This window comes from Aptenodytes patagonicus, chromosome 19 (assembly GCF_965638725.1).
Source record: "Aptenodytes patagonicus chromosome 19, bAptPat1.pri.cur, whole genome shotgun sequence".
Lineage (NCBI taxonomy): Eukaryota > Metazoa > Chordata > Aves > Sphenisciformes > Spheniscidae > Aptenodytes > Aptenodytes patagonicus.
Genome location: NC_134967.1, coordinates 4,285,237 through 4,301,511, shown reverse-complemented (window position 1 = coordinate 4,301,511; position 16,275 = coordinate 4,285,237). Strand labels below are relative to the sequence as shown.

The 16,275-nt window shown below is 51.3% G+C and overlaps 1 protein-coding gene across 2 annotated transcripts in view; it reads right to left on the bottom strand.

Moving 5' to 3' along the window:
* CASZ1 (castor zinc finger 1) overlaps positions 1–16,275 on the bottom strand; it is a 211,974-nt gene that overhangs the window by 115,145 nt on the left and 80,554 nt on the right. The window lies entirely within an intron of this gene.

Here is a 16,275-nt window from a genome sequence, read left to right as displayed (position 1 = left end):
AGTGGCTTCATGCACAATGGCAAGGGTGCTTGGCCCATTCCTGCAGTCTCTGTTTTGCAACCCTGCCAAAACAGCTATCACAACTGCCCGAGACATGGCAGTGAAATGAAAAACTGGCCCAAGGTCACGCACAGTGAGCCCCAACTGCCTGCGCCAAGCACCGGCTCACAGCACACCTCCTTCTCCAGGGTGCAGCAGTGTGTGCCACAACTCAGTCCCTTGCAGGGACCCTGCTTTAGCCCCCCAGAGAGAAAAAGTGAGAGGGACTTGGCTGTGGGGAGTCTGTGCTGCTGCTGTGGCTCGCCCCTGTGTTTTGGGGCCCTGGTGCTCTGTGCGTGCGGACGGCCTCCTCCCATCACTCGCACTCCACCACTGCCTGCACGCTGCACCAAAGATAGATGCCTGGTGTTGGCTGGAACCCAGAGCGGGAAGGAGCTGGTGAGATATCCCAGATGGACGGACGGACACGGAGCACAGGGAGCCCCTTGGGTGAGGAAGATGCATAACCAGCCTGGCTCCTTCCTTTCCCACTCAAATCCTGGTGCTAACAAGGCTGAGGACACGGCTGGAGTAACAGCTCCCCCACTTGAGGTCCTTCTCCCACCCTGGCACCTTCTGTCCTTCTGGCTCTCTCATCCCCTCTCTCACCTTTTTCTTCCCTTTGTTCTTCCTTGCTCTTTCCATTGCTTTCTCTGCCATTCTGTCACGCTCTTTTTTCTCTCCCTTCCTTTTGTTCTCTCCCCCTTTCCCGAGCTCTCTGCCTGTAACTCTCTCTGCCTTCCTGGCTTCACTCCCCTGCCCCTGTGCACGGTCAATTCTTGGGTTTGAGTTTTTAATTGTTTTTTTTACTCCCCTTCTTTCGGCCGCAGCTTATCAATGATGCAAGAGGAATAACGCCAATTTACTTAGAATGTGTAATCCCCAAATCAGATTGGGGGATTGTATGAGGCAATATGACCTTGCATATGTCTCCATTAAAGCCAGCCAGGCCTCCTCTTGTATTCTGTGTTCCCAGTACATATTTAGACAGATAACGCTAATTGTACTTGACATGTCCTCTTAAGGATGGACTCTTCCCTCCCCCAGCTCTGCCTGCTTCCCTGCCTGACAATGCGCCAGAGCAGAGCCCACTCACTCGCAGCGCGGCACGGCATGGCCACAGCACCTGCGGGGCTGGCCAGCCGGGTGGGCGTCCAGCGCAGCCCGCACGCCCAGCTCCGCTGCGAGAGCGCTGGCTGTGCTCCCCGGCGCTGCACGCCTCCATGTGGGAAGCGGAGCCGGCCAGCACGGACGGGGCAAGGAGCAGGGGCAGGGGGAGTGTTGCTGGGACATAGTTAATCTGAGATTACGCACTGTTACTGTGACAATCTTGCATTCTCCACAAAAATGAGCAACGTGTTGCCACCTCCAAAGCCATGGGTGCCACCTCACCCTGCCCCTCCTCCTGCTTACCACTGCCACCCTCCCTCCTCCTCCTCTCCGCCTCGTCCCTCCCTCCCCTGCCTCCTTGCCCTCCTCCTTGGGGCTTTCCCTTTTACTTGTTCCAGCCCCCTCCTCTGCTTCGGGAGACCAAAGTCTGGCTCCTTCCCCTGAGTCAGAGGGAGACGAACCTTTTGGGGACAGGCCCCAACCACGACATAACACCCCTCACCAGAAAGTACGAAGCTCCAAAGCGTTTGGACAAAGAGAGGAGACTTGCTCACCATGACCATCTTTGAAGCCTCCCTCCTTTCCAAGGAAGGGCTTCCACCCCGCACATCTCAGCTCCCGCATCTGGGCATAAAGCTTTTTGGATAAATATTATATCTGGCTATTGGCCTGTGGATCCCAGCTCCAGCTTCTAGGGAACATCATGAAGAAATCCAGACCTCCCTCTTCCCCATGCCTGCCCGTACATTGCTGCTCTAGAGCAGACAAGCAGGACACGGAAGGAGGAGGGGAGCTTATTCCAAGGAAACCAATGGATCCAAACTCTTTGCCAAAGTGGACTCAGATTTTTTTTTTTCCCCTTGACACAACATCCTAATTCGACTTTTTCAGTATCTTTCCTTCAACAACCTTTTTTCCTTCCTCCCCTTCCTACCCAGCAACTGCGCATTTATTAATTCATGAGGCACTAATTAGTTCTTTGTTTAATTTTGTGTTAAACAGACTGACCGGAATGATAACGACTTGCAGCGTTGCATTACGGTCCCCAACCACCCCTGTTTTCTGACAACAAGGGAGCGCAGTGAGACTGGCGTGATGAACCCCAATTCCCACTCCAGTTGCACTTCATTAAGTCAAAATGTGACAAGAAGCTTAGAGAGCAACTTTCAGATCGGATCGCACATAACAATTGGGCAGGAAACTTTCCGAGGGGGAAGCGGGAGAGGCACTCGCAGCGAAGGCTGGCACCGTGCACAATTCCCCGGCGTGCCTGCCTTAAAGGAGCCGGCTTAGGCTGCTGGCCGAGGTAGGACTGAGGGCACGTGCTGGTGGCGAGGGGTGTCCGGGGAGGAAGAGAAGAGGAAGGGTGGCAAGCCAAGCCAAATGCAGGGCAGAAGGTAGCACCGCTTTCCGCTCCCCTCAGTTTCATTTGCAACAATGGGTTGTGTTGGCAGCCTGTGGGATGTACAACCAAGGACCCCAGACAGGATAATCCCTCAGTGAGTCACTCCAGGAACTCTGAGGGCATCTTTAGGCACCTTCAGCTCCATGCCTCAGTTTCCCTCCTGTAGCTCTACAGTGAAACAGCTGGTGATCCTCAGCTGCTACTCAATTGTCAAGAACTACACAATTATAACAGTCCCCTAAACTGCAAAGGGAGAGGTTGAATATTGGCACCCACATTGCTAAAATGAGAAGTGAAGGGACAGCTCTGACACCAGGGAGAGGGATGGCTACTCTCATGGGGAAGCAGCTGTGCCTTCCTTTAACTTTGTACAGTGCCTGGCGCTCCAGTGGCACTATCAATTTTTGAAACTGTCCTGATCAGTCTAGTATCAGCAATAAACTCGGTAAGCCGCAAAGCAAGTGCCCTGCACCCTGAGCTCGGCCCTATGGGTGGGAATACAGCCACCACAGCGCTGCCAGTCCTTGAGCTCTTCACTGAGTGCCACAAGTGCCTCACTAGTAGGAGCTATGGCACAGGGTTCGGGCACATGGTCACACATCTGGCCTGGCCCAAGACTCACCTGGCAAAAAAAGTCTGAGCATGAGTTATTCCTTGGCACTGGCCAACATGTGACTGACAAACAGATAACACAGCCTGGGTCAAAACCAGGCTCAGCTGGATCTGTCCCAGTCTTGTTGGCACACGAGGGTGCACAGCGTATGGCCAAATCCTTGAGCCCCTTCTGGCTCACTGAAAGTGCAGTGAAATGTAAACAGCCTACCAGAAAGTGAAAAGGTCTTAAAACACCTCCTGAGAGGGTGTGCGTGAAAAGGAAGAGGACTTCCCAAGTGAGCAGAACATTAAGTTTTGCAGCAGTTCAAAACGCATATCCTGCTATTACATGGACATCAGCTGTGGGAATAAGCCAAGATCACAGAGAACTGAAATGAACTGAAATGCCTTTTCTAGCAGGTATTTTTCCACATTTCTCCCTCATCCCTCTCCCTCTCTCCCCAAGAAAGGAAGACTCATTCCTAGCTTTGCTCTGCAGAGGCCCAAAGCTCAGTTAAAGTCCAAAACACTGGCAAAGCCACGTGAGGGACTCTCTCTTGAGGGTCACATCGGGACTGGGGAGTGACACTTGAGCTGTATGGGCATGCACAGCAGTATGTCCTGAACAGGGCAGGGGCAAAGGAGTGAGCACTGCGGCCAAAGCCTCTGAGCCTCAGGGGACGCCTGCACAGCATCAGTCTCTACGTGCATTATCAGTATTTTCACCTGAGTGAGTTCTAAACGTACGGGTCTTTGGGGAAGGGGCCAGGCTGCAGCAAGGTATCACAGCATGGTGTTTGCCAGTACACTCACAGCTGAACAACACACGGATCTGCTAGCAGACGTGTTTGCGCTGGCTTCCATCTTTCATTAATCTGGAATACAGCAGGGACCTCTGTGACTGGCGAAAAAGCTGTTCCTGCATGACAGAAATCCCAGGAACACACCAGATCCCTCTGATTTGAGTTCTACATGCTCTGGATCCCATAAAAAGGCATATGTAGATATTAACACTCAGCTGGAGGGTTGGACTGGTGTCCAGAAAGGGCAAAAGCAGCCATTAACACCTGAAGCAAGGACAACTGAGAAGTCCAGGATTGCTGGGGACAAGAAACACCCCCTACTGTCACCAGCCTGACAAGCCTTCTTGGTTTTGCCAAAGGGCTGGAATATCCTGGCTGCTCTACAAATGCAGTTGGGCCTTGTCATCTGCTGAGTAGATGTTTCAGAACAAAAGGCAGATACAAAACCCATCCCTTTCCTCTGCGAGCCCAGCCCAGGCCCTGGGCCGTGGACCCTGTCCAGGCGCTGATGCTGAGAGGAGTGTGGCTCATACCCTCTCTTGGGAGCAAGGGAATTGGGCAGTGGCACAGAAATGTCCCTAGACTGGCCCAAGCCTGGCCTGAGCTGGGGGAGAAGCTGGTGAGCCAAGGCGAAGAACTGGCACAATCGACAGGGCAGAGCGAGGGGCAGCTGAAGGACACCTGGGACAGAGCCCTACATGCTCTCACCGCACAGTCACACCCAGCTATCATCTCCTACCCATCTTGGGCTGCTCAGGGAAAGACGCATGGGCTGAAGGAGAGGGAAACTCGTGTTATCTCCTGTTTCCCCCTTTCTTGGCTGCCATTACAAGGCAATACCAGTAGCACAATACAAACCAACCGCACCCACTGATTATTAGGGCTACATAGCTGCCAGTGCTCTCAGCAAAATTTTGTGCTGAAAATGAGGGTAACAAGCACCCCAAATAGGTCATGGTCTGCCCCCTCTTCCTAAAACAACATGCTGATATGTCCTAGACTCCATCCCCAATCCTCTTTAACCAGGAAAACTCTCCTCCCAGGATTATGGGCCCACTGCCCCCCTTCTCTTCCCCTCCATCTGGCTGGGAGCAGCCTGGGACCAAGCACTCTTCCCAGCCCTGGGAGAACCCTGCAGTTTCTCTCTCATAAAAAAGAAAAATGGGAGCTATAAAAAAGGCAAAGAAAAGAAAAGCAAAGCAAAGGGAAATCACTGCGAAGGAAGAAAAGAGCAAAGCCCCCCTTCCCTTTCCACCCCTTCCCCATTACCTGCCTTTTAGCACTGGGTAGAGCCGCCTGCTTCATTGCTCCCAAGGACTCCCCCTTGGCAGAGTGCTCCCTGGGGAAATCCTGCCCTGCCTCTCACCCTTTCCCCCTCTGCTCAAACCTGTTGAGCAGAGCCCAGTCCAGCTCAATAAAGGTGATGCAAGAAGGAGGAAAACCAGTGCTGAGCAGTAGAAAAAGGACAGGGGCCATCCTGGAGGTAACCCTGCAGCTCAGTGCCCATCGGCCACCTCTGGAGTACTGGAGCCAGGCATGGGATAGAGGGACAGGAGACAGCAGCCCTGCTGGTCCCAATCCACGTCCGGTCCCAGCTTCCCAGCACTGATGGCACCCAGGACCAGGAAAGGCCCCAGACCCCCACCTTGCAGCGCAGCTATGGCACTGCCCAGCATGGCAGGAGGGGGGGTGCCAAGGGAGGATCCCAAGGAGTTCACCTCACCTCCCACCCCAACATCTGTAAAGCACAGCAGTCCCCAAACTTGGCATTCGGCAGCCCTGGGCTGGCTCCTGCTAATTTGCTGTCAGGCTGCCTAAGCAAACCAATTAAAACTAATCATTAATTATAAAAAAGAGAGCGAGAAAAAGACCCTGCACAAATGGAGAACTGGAAAGGGCATGGGGGAAAGAAGGACAGGAGGGAGCAGAGTGAAAGAAGAGAGCTTGAGAAAGGGGTGGGAGTGGGCAGGGGGAAGAAAAGGGCTTTAAAATCCCCAGCACAGAGCCTTGGATGAAGGCAGCAGAAGGGCAGGGTGGGGAGAGGCGGGGGTGAGGGAAGCAGGGGGGACTGGAGGGAAAAGCAGCAGTGCCAAGGATGGCGAGGCACATGCAGAGACCAGGTCCTGCTGCGGTGGGAGCCAGCACCACCGACATAGCCATGAGGCTGGCTCCATACTCCCTCCGCCGTCCCAGCCCCGGCAGGGCCCTACCATAGCCAGAGGGGCATGAGCTGCAGTTGGGCAGAGGAGCGGGCGCTTGCCAGCCTGCGGAGATGAGGGCAGAGGAGGAGGAGGGTGCAGGGGGAGCAGAGCAAGCGAGATGGGCAGAGCCACCGGTGTGCACCAGGACGCTGTCCCTCCACGTCAGGGCTACTGGCTCTCTTGCAGCAAATGCCTCAGATGGGGATGAAAAATGGGGCATTTATGAAAAGCCCCTGATTATGCGGATTTGGCTGGGGCCTTGGCTCAATCGCCGTCGCTCCCGCTGGCTCCCCACAAGCTCTGGTGGCAGAGAACCCTGGCAGCTGTCAGCGCAGCCAGCACGCCGCCCCCGCGCTACCGTTTTGTTCCCCGGACCTGCACACACGCACGCTTCCCAACGCCCCTTTTGAAGAGCCTCAGGCCCACGTCGGGCTGGTGGATGGCGGAGAGGTGGGGGCAGTGCCATGGAAACAGGCCCTTTCCTGGGGAAACGCGCTGTCGGCCCCCCCTCCTCGTCCCGGGTGCCCCTTTTGAGGAGCTGTCAGGACCCTGAGTGAGTGTCACACGACCCAAGGACCAGGCGTGACCAAGCCTATTTTCTGCCTCAAATTTGATTGATTAAAAAACTTTTTAGGAAAACCATGTTAAAAGACAAAAAAAGAAAAAAGAGGAAAGAAAAAAATTAAACAGAAAGGGACAAGGGGGTGGGGGAAAAGGGAAAGGCCTCTGTGCTGGGTTTCCCTGGCAATAGCACCAGGGGACAAGTGTCAGAGGCAGATAAACAGCATAACCAGGCCGAAAATAAAGGTCAAAGGAAGCATGAAACTTAACACAACAGTGATTAAGATAATGATGAAGCAGGGGACCCCGGAAAAAAAAAGTGCGTGACACACAGAAACACACATATACACTCCAAGTGATGGCCCAAGAGACCTGGTACGTGGGAAGAGGTGATGGGGCTTGCTGGGCCCTGGGGGTACCTGGACAAGAGTGGAAATGGAGAAAAAACAGAATGGAGGATTTGGGGAGGCGGGGTGTGTGATTTCCCCCTAGGCTGGTTGCTGTAGGTTGAGCCTGCCCAATGCCAGCAAGCCCCCAGAGCCAAGGGGGTCCCTCACATAACATATTCGTACTGTCCCAGCCAAGCAGTGCTTGAATTTGCAACCTAATTCCTCAGAAGAGTTTCCCTGATGCTGGGAGGAGAGCCCAAGTGGATGTGAATCAAGGAGGCCCTGCTGACACCGACGGAGCTGTGCTGGTTTATGCTGGCTCAGGATCTGGCTCTTTGCCTTTAAGCAACTGGTATAAAAAGCCTCAGAGATGCCAAGAGGGAAGGACGCTGGTCAGACCTCCCTGCCCACCTCCTTTCCCTTGCCAAGGCTAATTCTGCAGAGAAAAGCCCAGAAAGGCTGAAGGATTCAGAACGCAAGTCCAAGAATGTCATACCCTTTGGCATTTACCTACTCAGTCTCAAAACATCTAGGGTGATCTCACATTTTTGGAGCCCAGCTTATGACTTTCAGTTGCCTGGGACTGGCTATGTTACTATCGCCAAGAGGCAGCAAAGAAATTGGAAATTGTTCACCAGCTTCTTCCTCTGTGAGTCCGGGTCTTTAAACCTTGTGCAACAGAAAGCATGGAAATACAAAAGGCTTTCCACCTTTTCTGCACCACCCTCCCATTGGGAGTTACTCTGATCCCCTGGAAAATGTCGCTGCTCTGCCTTTTCTGGCATGCCAGAGTCCTGATGCAGAGTCATCTTTAGGGGTTCCAGTGGGACGGGGCCAGGGAAGATGCCTGCAGCCAGCACTGGACTTCATTGTCCCTTGCACTTTGCCTCCAGTGCAAGGGACCACTACCTCACTTGTTTCCTTAAGTTTGCACAACTATCTCAAATTCGGGCAGAACACTGGTCAGAAAAGGATTGTTCTTCCTGCCAAGTATCATGAGGAAAGTAATTTTTTAGTTGAAGATTTTCTTCCATGTACTGTTTATCATGAGGAAGAGCAAAGAAGGGTTGAAAAAGTGATACATATATGTTTACACATGCACACAGGCACACATTCTAAATTTCACTTTGTCAGAAAGCTGTTTTCCATCAAATATATTTCACTGCAAAATTTCTAGCATCATATTCATGTGTCTCCCCCCTCCCCCATCATTTATATTCATGGTCTTTTGTAAAGAATGATTCAATTAAACCACTGATGTTCCTCGCTAGGAGAAGAGTCTGAACAGTGAGAGGAACTCCCCAAAAGTAGAGCCAGGCCAGACAAGGCTTTGCTGGACTGGGAGAGGAGTCTGAACATCCACCAAAGATGTGCAGGTTAGAGGGGCTGGGACACCACTACTTCACACCTCCGGAAAAACAGCACATCTGAGAGCGTCAGCTCCAGCTATTTAAAAATAAATAAATTAAAAATAAAAAAAAAAATCACTGCTCCAATCCCCGACATTATTGACTGAAAAATGTGATTTGAAAAATAATAATAGAAAGCAAGGCCTTTTTAAATCTCATTTTTGAGCCATTACAGTTCATGTTTTCATTCTTTTTTCTTCCTCCTTGGTAATCAGAAGAGCGAGAAATGTGATTAAAAACTAAAAAAAAAAAAACCAACAGGTAATGAAAGCTGAGATTCTCATTCCGTCTTCTGTGTCCAGAAACATGGACTTTAAGGGAAAACACCAAATGTCCTTAGGCACAGGGTAAAATGAGGGGTTGACAATGTTATGTTTTGGTTAATGCTGTTATGAAATGTACAGAAAGTCTAAGATACCAAAGATACTTGTAAACATATTCTTAGGTTTTCCTCCCTGCACATCTGATAACAAAGATTTAACACACACTCAGATGCATGCACAAAACCCTGAAATGGGATGAGCAAACTAGCGTTGGGGACACGTGTGTGAAATTGTATTAAAGTTGAAATCCCCTCAATGATGGAGCTGGTTCCATTTTACTTTTTGCAAGGAAAAGCAACCCCATCTCTCAAAACAGACAGTGGAACCTTGAGATTTTATGCACAGATGCAAGATTACTACTCAGCAATAAGAAGACCACTTTTATCAAAATCTTTTTTGCATTTTCCAGTGAAAATTATACTCTGCATTTCAAAAAACTTTGTGAGCAAAGATCAGTTTCACTTTCTAACATGCTTAAACTGATTTCTCTTGTTCAGAAAGAAAACCCAGCAACTTTGGCAACAAAACAAAATTTAAAAAGGAACATGCCAAATACAAAAAAGACCTGGAATAAAAGCGCAGATACTTTTCCAGAAGCACAGCTTCCCTCACCTCTCCTGGCAGCCTCAGCCTAGCAAAGGAGTAACTTTCTCTGGCCGCTGCTCTTTGACGGCAGCACCGTTCGGTCCCCACTGGCAGGCAAAAAGCAGCCGTCACTGGCACAGAGGAAAACACCAGTGCCTCAGCTGCCCAGCAATGTGCCAGAAGGCTGGGACAGGCGCATGCCGTGGGCTTCCAGGGCAATCGGCTCGTAAGGAACATACTCTGACACATGTGTCCCTGTACATGCAGGACCAAATAATCGCACACACCTCGCAAACGTGTGCAGAGCACACAAAACTCCCTCGCCGTGGCCGAGGAACTGTCAGGAGAACACAAGCAAAAGCTGCTTCTTGACAGCGAGTCATTTATATTTTAGCTTCGTTCCATTATCGTAACGAATCCTTCATCAGCAGATGCAATATTAACAGCAGAAAATCAGCTCATTACATCCGGGGGGATTTCATCAAGTTGACAATCATATATGCAGCTACCCGAGCCTGGAGAGGACAGTGCTCTCGTTATTTAGTTATCTTGGTTTCATCTTAGAGGCTTTTTCTTTCTTTCTTTTTGGGGGGGCAGTTGATGGTTAGGGGGTGTTTCCCAAACAAATGCCAGACCCCAGAGCTTTTAGAATACTGGTCCATAGACAGATGCACTCAGCTGGGAAATGCTCCAGCCCATCCACAGTAGCTGCAGCTGTGAAAGGGGGAAAAAACCCCTCACACAATCTGCAACCTCTGGAGCTTTGAGGGCATTTCTCTGTGGAGTTCAGAGTCCAGGAGGGGGTTTGCATCCTATACAGCTCCTGCCTTGTGTCCAGGAACATCTGGAGTGGCTGTTCTGGTTCTTCTGCTCCAGGCAGGACTCGCCACTTAATGCTCTGAAGGGTCTCTCTCTGCAGGTGTCCTTATCCAACTGCAGTGTCCCCAGAGGGATAAGATACATTTAAAGAGTCTGGGATTTTGTGATGAACTTCCCAGGCAAGGAACAGAAGAGGCAGTCCAGATGAGTTGAAGGGGAGGAGAAGGGAGTAACAGGGAGAGTTAAAGGATGAGTTCAGAAGATTGTGGGGCTCTTTTGTCTCCTGCCTTGTCTAGGGAGCATTAAACAACACAGCTGAGGAAGCCAGAGCAGACTGTCAGGACACCTTTAGATGATGCACTAGAACATGGCTGAAATAATACACAGATTATCTTGTGCAACATCTAGGTGAAAACTTTGAGTCTTTGTTCTTCTGCCCCTGCATATTCTTGCTTTAAAATTATGGGAATGGGCATGCACATTTCAGGGTTACTTCTATTTTTCACAGTCATTCCAGGGGTTAGAGGCTGAGAAGCCCTGCAGCAGAAAGGCAGCTTGGGCTCCCTCCGCTAACTAGCAGAGCAGCCAGACAAGGGCTGACAGGAGCTTCCCATGCCTGTGCACTGCACCAGACACACCAGCAGCTCCCCATGCAACTCAAGACGGGGCATGGAGCACTCTAAGGGCTGCCAAAAAACCAGCAACACTGTGAAGCATGTTCCTCAGTGCCTGCACAGCTGGAATCTGGCTAATACTGCCTGCAAAAGACTTTCCTGCTCTGCCATCTCTATTAAGGATCGTCCTCAACAACAGCAGCCAAAGTCCTTGGTGCCTCCAGTCTGAAGAGTCACTGCCTGCAGCCTCAGGCCTCCTCCCTGCCTACAAAGGAGCTTTTCTGCCCACCCCAAGATTCCCTGGAGGAACAGGGACCTCCTGCCGAGTTCTCACTCACACATGGTGGGTGCCTTTGCCACCACGTCAAGCAAAGCCTGGTGATTTCAGCTGGAGAGCAACAATCTGGCTTCCAGGACTTTCTCTCCATCAGGGGATGAAGCTGGAGAGACCACTCTGGGACTGGACATGGACCACTCATGGCAGATACCTGCTTCTGGACAAGCCCCTCTGCTGCTCAGCCTCAACCACCCAACATAGCTGAAGGAAGAAGTTGAGCTCACATCTCCTCCAGCTCAGAGGGGGCTGGGATGGGCATTTTACATTTTCCCAGCAGGGCTGGATTTCTGCACAGCAAGGAATATGTTCCCGGGACATCAACTCCAATCTCTACTGCGCTCTGACAGATTTAAGCTCCAGTTTGTCCGACAACATCCCAAAGTGTAAGAAACTGGGGGCAGACTCTCTAATCAGGCTGTAGGACAAAGGCCCAGTCTGACCCTGTCACTTCCACTTACTCTTGCTGTCTGTCTTGCTCCCACCACCCTCTCGGCAGCCTCCCTGCCCACCCTTGGCTGCCCTCCCTTCCCTAACACAGCTGGGCTAATCCTGCTCCTCCCGCGTCCAGCGCAAATCCTCCCCAGAGTAAACCAATCCTGGGAATTTTTATTAGATTATCAGCCTGCCAGCTCAGTGCTGGCTGGACTAATCCTAATCAGGACTGATTTCTATTAGCCAGCTTCAGGGAGGAGCTATGCTGTCCCAGCACCCCAGGCCCACGCTGGGGGAGCCCGAGGCCTTTTAGCCCATTCTTTTCAAATTTTCCTTTTAGAAAGGAACAAATTTAGTCCAGGATCACCGGCTGCAGCAAATGCAAAGTTTGCGTGTGGGCTGCGCGCACAGAGCAGCATCGAGCAGCCATAGGGCAAACTGTCCCCACCTCATCACTGAGCTTCAAGAGAAGCCAAAGGGGTCCAGGCTCCACAGCCCTTCCGGCCCTGACTCCTGGCTGGTACAGCCAGCAAGGGCCGGTTAGCGCCACATGGAAAAATGCTTTGTGGCAGGGACACGAGCCTGCTGGGTAGCAGGCTGAGATGATGGGCTCATTTCAGACAAGAGGACAAGCGGCCACAGCTTGAGTGACCAGGACAGAGTTTGCAGTGCTGGCTGAATCAGTGAGGTCTCCATGCCCCATTACCCGTGCCCAAAGCAATCTACTCTCACTTCTCTCCCCATTTTATTAAAGCAAACTGTCTCTCGGGTATTTCTTTCCTAAACCCATCCCTGGCCCTGGAACTGACCTGACTGAAAATGTTTGCTCTTTACTGGCCCATGGACTGAGGCTGGTGAAAGTTTTGCTGCTGACTTAACAGGATTTGAGTCAAGCCACAACGGCAGCTTGAGCAGGCAGTTCACAAGAAGGGTGTTGAGAAGAGAGGGCTCTGTCCCCTGCCTCTGTCCTCTTGTCCAATCCACCCGCTCTGTGCTGAAAGCACAACTATTAACAGCAGCCCCCAGGGGACTCCAACGCACTTCTGAGCGCAGCCAGCTGCGATGCAGCCGCTCTGCTACCGCAGAGAGAAATCAGACAAGCAGCACTCAGGGAAGCCTCTCTTCCCAAAAGTGACCTGCAATCTTTGAAACCTTCCAGAGAAGAGGGGTCATTTAAACCTAATTGCTGTTAAGCCTCTTCTAAACTTGTCTACTCACCCTCTCACATGCACAATTACACCATCTTTACGCTGCCTTCCAAAAGAGGATGAATCGCCTGTAGGACTGAAAGCTGCATTTCCCAGGGACCATGGTTCTCTCTGACTTGGCGCCCAAGTGAACAGGTTGCCCTCCCATATAGTACCTAGAGGGACAGCAATGCACTAGACAGGGCTTCAAGCAAGCCAAAAAATGCCCCAGGCTGAGACCAAGATCAAATGTGCTTTACATCCTTATGAGAAGCCCCAAAATGAGAGCTGAGAGACACAGCCCTGCCTAGAGCTCAGGGTGCTGCTCCTCTGCAGCCAGCTTTGCAGAGGAGAAGCACCACACAACCCCAACAAGTGAAACAGATCTTCTAAAGAAGCAGCTCCACAGCCAGTGCCTCCAGACACTCCGTGCTGCATCAACTGAGGACCTTGTTCTGTGCTCAGGGACATTAATGTAAATCACGAGTAACTGTCCAGAACATCAGGCTGTAACTTAGAGCAGCTCAAGCCCTCTTCCTCCTTTCCCGCCAGGCTTACAGCACCAGTCTTACTCTGGTAGGTGGCAAGGTTTCCTAAGAGAGAGTTAACCAGATCCGGCTGGAATCAGAGGCTGCAGCAGGCTTCCTGATGACAGAGAGAGAAATGGGGGACTTGGCCCAAACCCTTTAGAAACCACATCAAAAAGAGATGTGGGCGAGAGCCAAGAACAGATGATCCAACTGTGAAAGGGCTCTGTATGTGTATGTGTTTGTGTGTGTGCGTGCGTGCAAGCTGAGAAGAGAGGAAAAATCAAAAGAAAGAGAGAAAGGAAAGAGGAGGAGTAAGACTGAACAGAAGGATGGAAAGAAAAGGTGTGGAGGCACGAGATCAGGAAGGGACCAGAACTGTCACAATGTGTGTGGCCTGCTTGCAGGCACGCGATGAACAACAAAACATGGTAACAATATATAATAGATGTCATGTGTTAATGATAAACACAAATTAGGAGAAATACTGGGTCTGTCTCTAGCTCCTCCCAACGCAGATCTCAAAGTGCTACAGAAACATGGGGCCAGACTTGTTTCAGTAAGGCAGTGCAACTCCTTTGACCTTGGTGGAGCCATGGCAATGTGCATCCTTTGGAAAACCTTGCACGCTCCTTCTTGCTTTGCTGCAAACCCGGGTGCTGCTCTGCTCCTGTGCATGGAGTGCTTCCACAGAGGCAAGGAGAAGGCAGCAGATTTCCATGGGGGAGTTGGTGGAAGAGCTGTGGCTGGAGACCAGGAGTTCTGTGTGAAAATCCCAGTTCTGTGATTTAACCACCAAATCAAGGTTTAGTCCATTGAAAAGCAAAGCAGCATAAGCATTATACAATGCTAGCAGGATAGCCTCCTCACTCAGCACTGCCTTCCCTAAACGCATCAACAGTGGACGGAAGGGAAGATTTCTCTGACTCGGTTTTGTCCTCACTGCAGGGTGTCCCCACGGTATGGTGGTATGCAATAGTCTAAATCAGATTACGTATCTCTGCTCTGGAAGAGCAGCAGCTCACCCAAACTAGCTCCTCAATCAAGTCTACTCCCCCTCCAAGGTATGCCCACTGCCAGTAGGAGCACCAGAGTTAGCACTGGCAAACATCCTCTCACAGCTCAGCGGGACACTGGGAGGACAGCAAGATCCAAGGGTGGATATGCCCCTCAGATGTCAGCCTGTCCTCCTGCAGCTGGATTAGTAACCCAGGCTGGGACAGAGACCTGATCTGGGGGGTGTTTCCCATTCCAGCTGTGAGCTCCCTGCCAGTCCTGTGCTGGCCTCATCTCTCTGCAGAAGGGATGCTTTGCAAGAGTCCCCTCCACACTGTGCCTAATGACTCCATGAGACACCTCTCCTTTCCTACCTTGCTGCCTGTGCCTCCCACTTATGTGATCTGGCAGGCAGACTCCAGGTAAAGGAGATGAGACCCAGAGACCAGCCAAACCCAAACCTCTTGTTGAGATCCATAGCCTGAGGGACAGAGAAAGAATACTAAGGCCTTTATATCCAAAGGCACGTATCATATGCCAGATGTTGCCCAAAAATGCTTGAGTACCATGGGCAGAGGTGAAAGGGAAGATGAGACATGCAGCAAACTAGGGACAAGATAAGAAAAGGGAGTATGTGAGAGATACAACTAGGTGAACAGTGGGGACACCAAAAGATGAAATGGGATAAAACCAAGTAGCTTCTGTCCTTTAAAAGAGCTCTTGTCTCAAGCAAGGACACTAATACACACCTGGCCTCACCATCCAGAGCGGCTGTGTTTGGGCAGGGAATGTGCCCAGCTCCACATCGCCGGGAAGCTGGGCCATGCCCAAATGCAATCAGGGAAAGTTTCGACTTTCCTCCCCCCACTGTCTTTTTTTTTTTTTTTTCTTCCCAATTTATCAGCAGATTGTGTGGAGCCGAGTGGCGCTCGCCTCACCCTGCTAAATAAAGCTTTGGTATTTCTGATAAAGCCATCAAATTCCTTATCACGCTGACACAAAGAGCATTTAAAGAGACACACACACTCTCCAGCACCCTCCACTTCCCAGTCCCAGGCGCCTCAGGGTAACCTTTCTGAGCTAAAATGAAAAGGGGGAGGGTGGGGGAGGTAGCTGTTTAGAGCCCTGCATTTCCCAAGCACCGAGCCCACGTTGTGAGGGGACCCAGCCTGTTTAACCTTTAAAGAGGGAGGCTGGGTTCTGTCAGGCTGTCCTGAATACTGGGACAGATTCGATAGCTCTGTGTAAATAATGCAAGCTGAGATGTGGCATCAATAGAAATGCCCTGCAACAAGAAGAGTATCGATAGCCGGAAAATCCTATGAGGAGGATGGCAAATCCAAGTGTCTGTAGGGGCTTTTAAACTAGGAGAAGAGGAAGAGAACCAGAGATCTTGGGCTGTCATGAAGACACAACTGGGGCTGCCACTGCCCCTTGGATACGCTTTTCTTCATGATGGCCTTGACAGGGTGTGAAAAGATATGGCTGTGCCACAGTCTGGACTTTGGCACTGCCATTCCCCTGCTACACCAGCCTGAAATCTGCCCCCGTCCCCCAAGCAATGTGACAGCGGCGCAGGCAGCCGCCGGGAACCCCTGCTTCCCCCGCCGCAAACACAGCCCGGAGACATTCTCTCTCCTCTTTGCCACAGCACAGGCTGTTGTTTAACCTTCAAATTTATTATTTTTAATTATTTTGATTTATAAAAGCATGCGGCAGTTAAAACCACATTAAATAAACTCAGCGTTACGGCGCTTAACAAACACACATAACTTTGGACTTCTGAGGACTCCATAAAATAATCATCCGCCTGGAAGTCGCTGCAGCCGCCCGCCCGCGCCTGCCCCGGCGCGCTCTCGCCTGGCCGGGCTCCCCCACCACCACACACCCACATCCATGCACGCTCCTCGCTGCTCCTGCCCAGCCAGCGCCGGCTGCACAGGC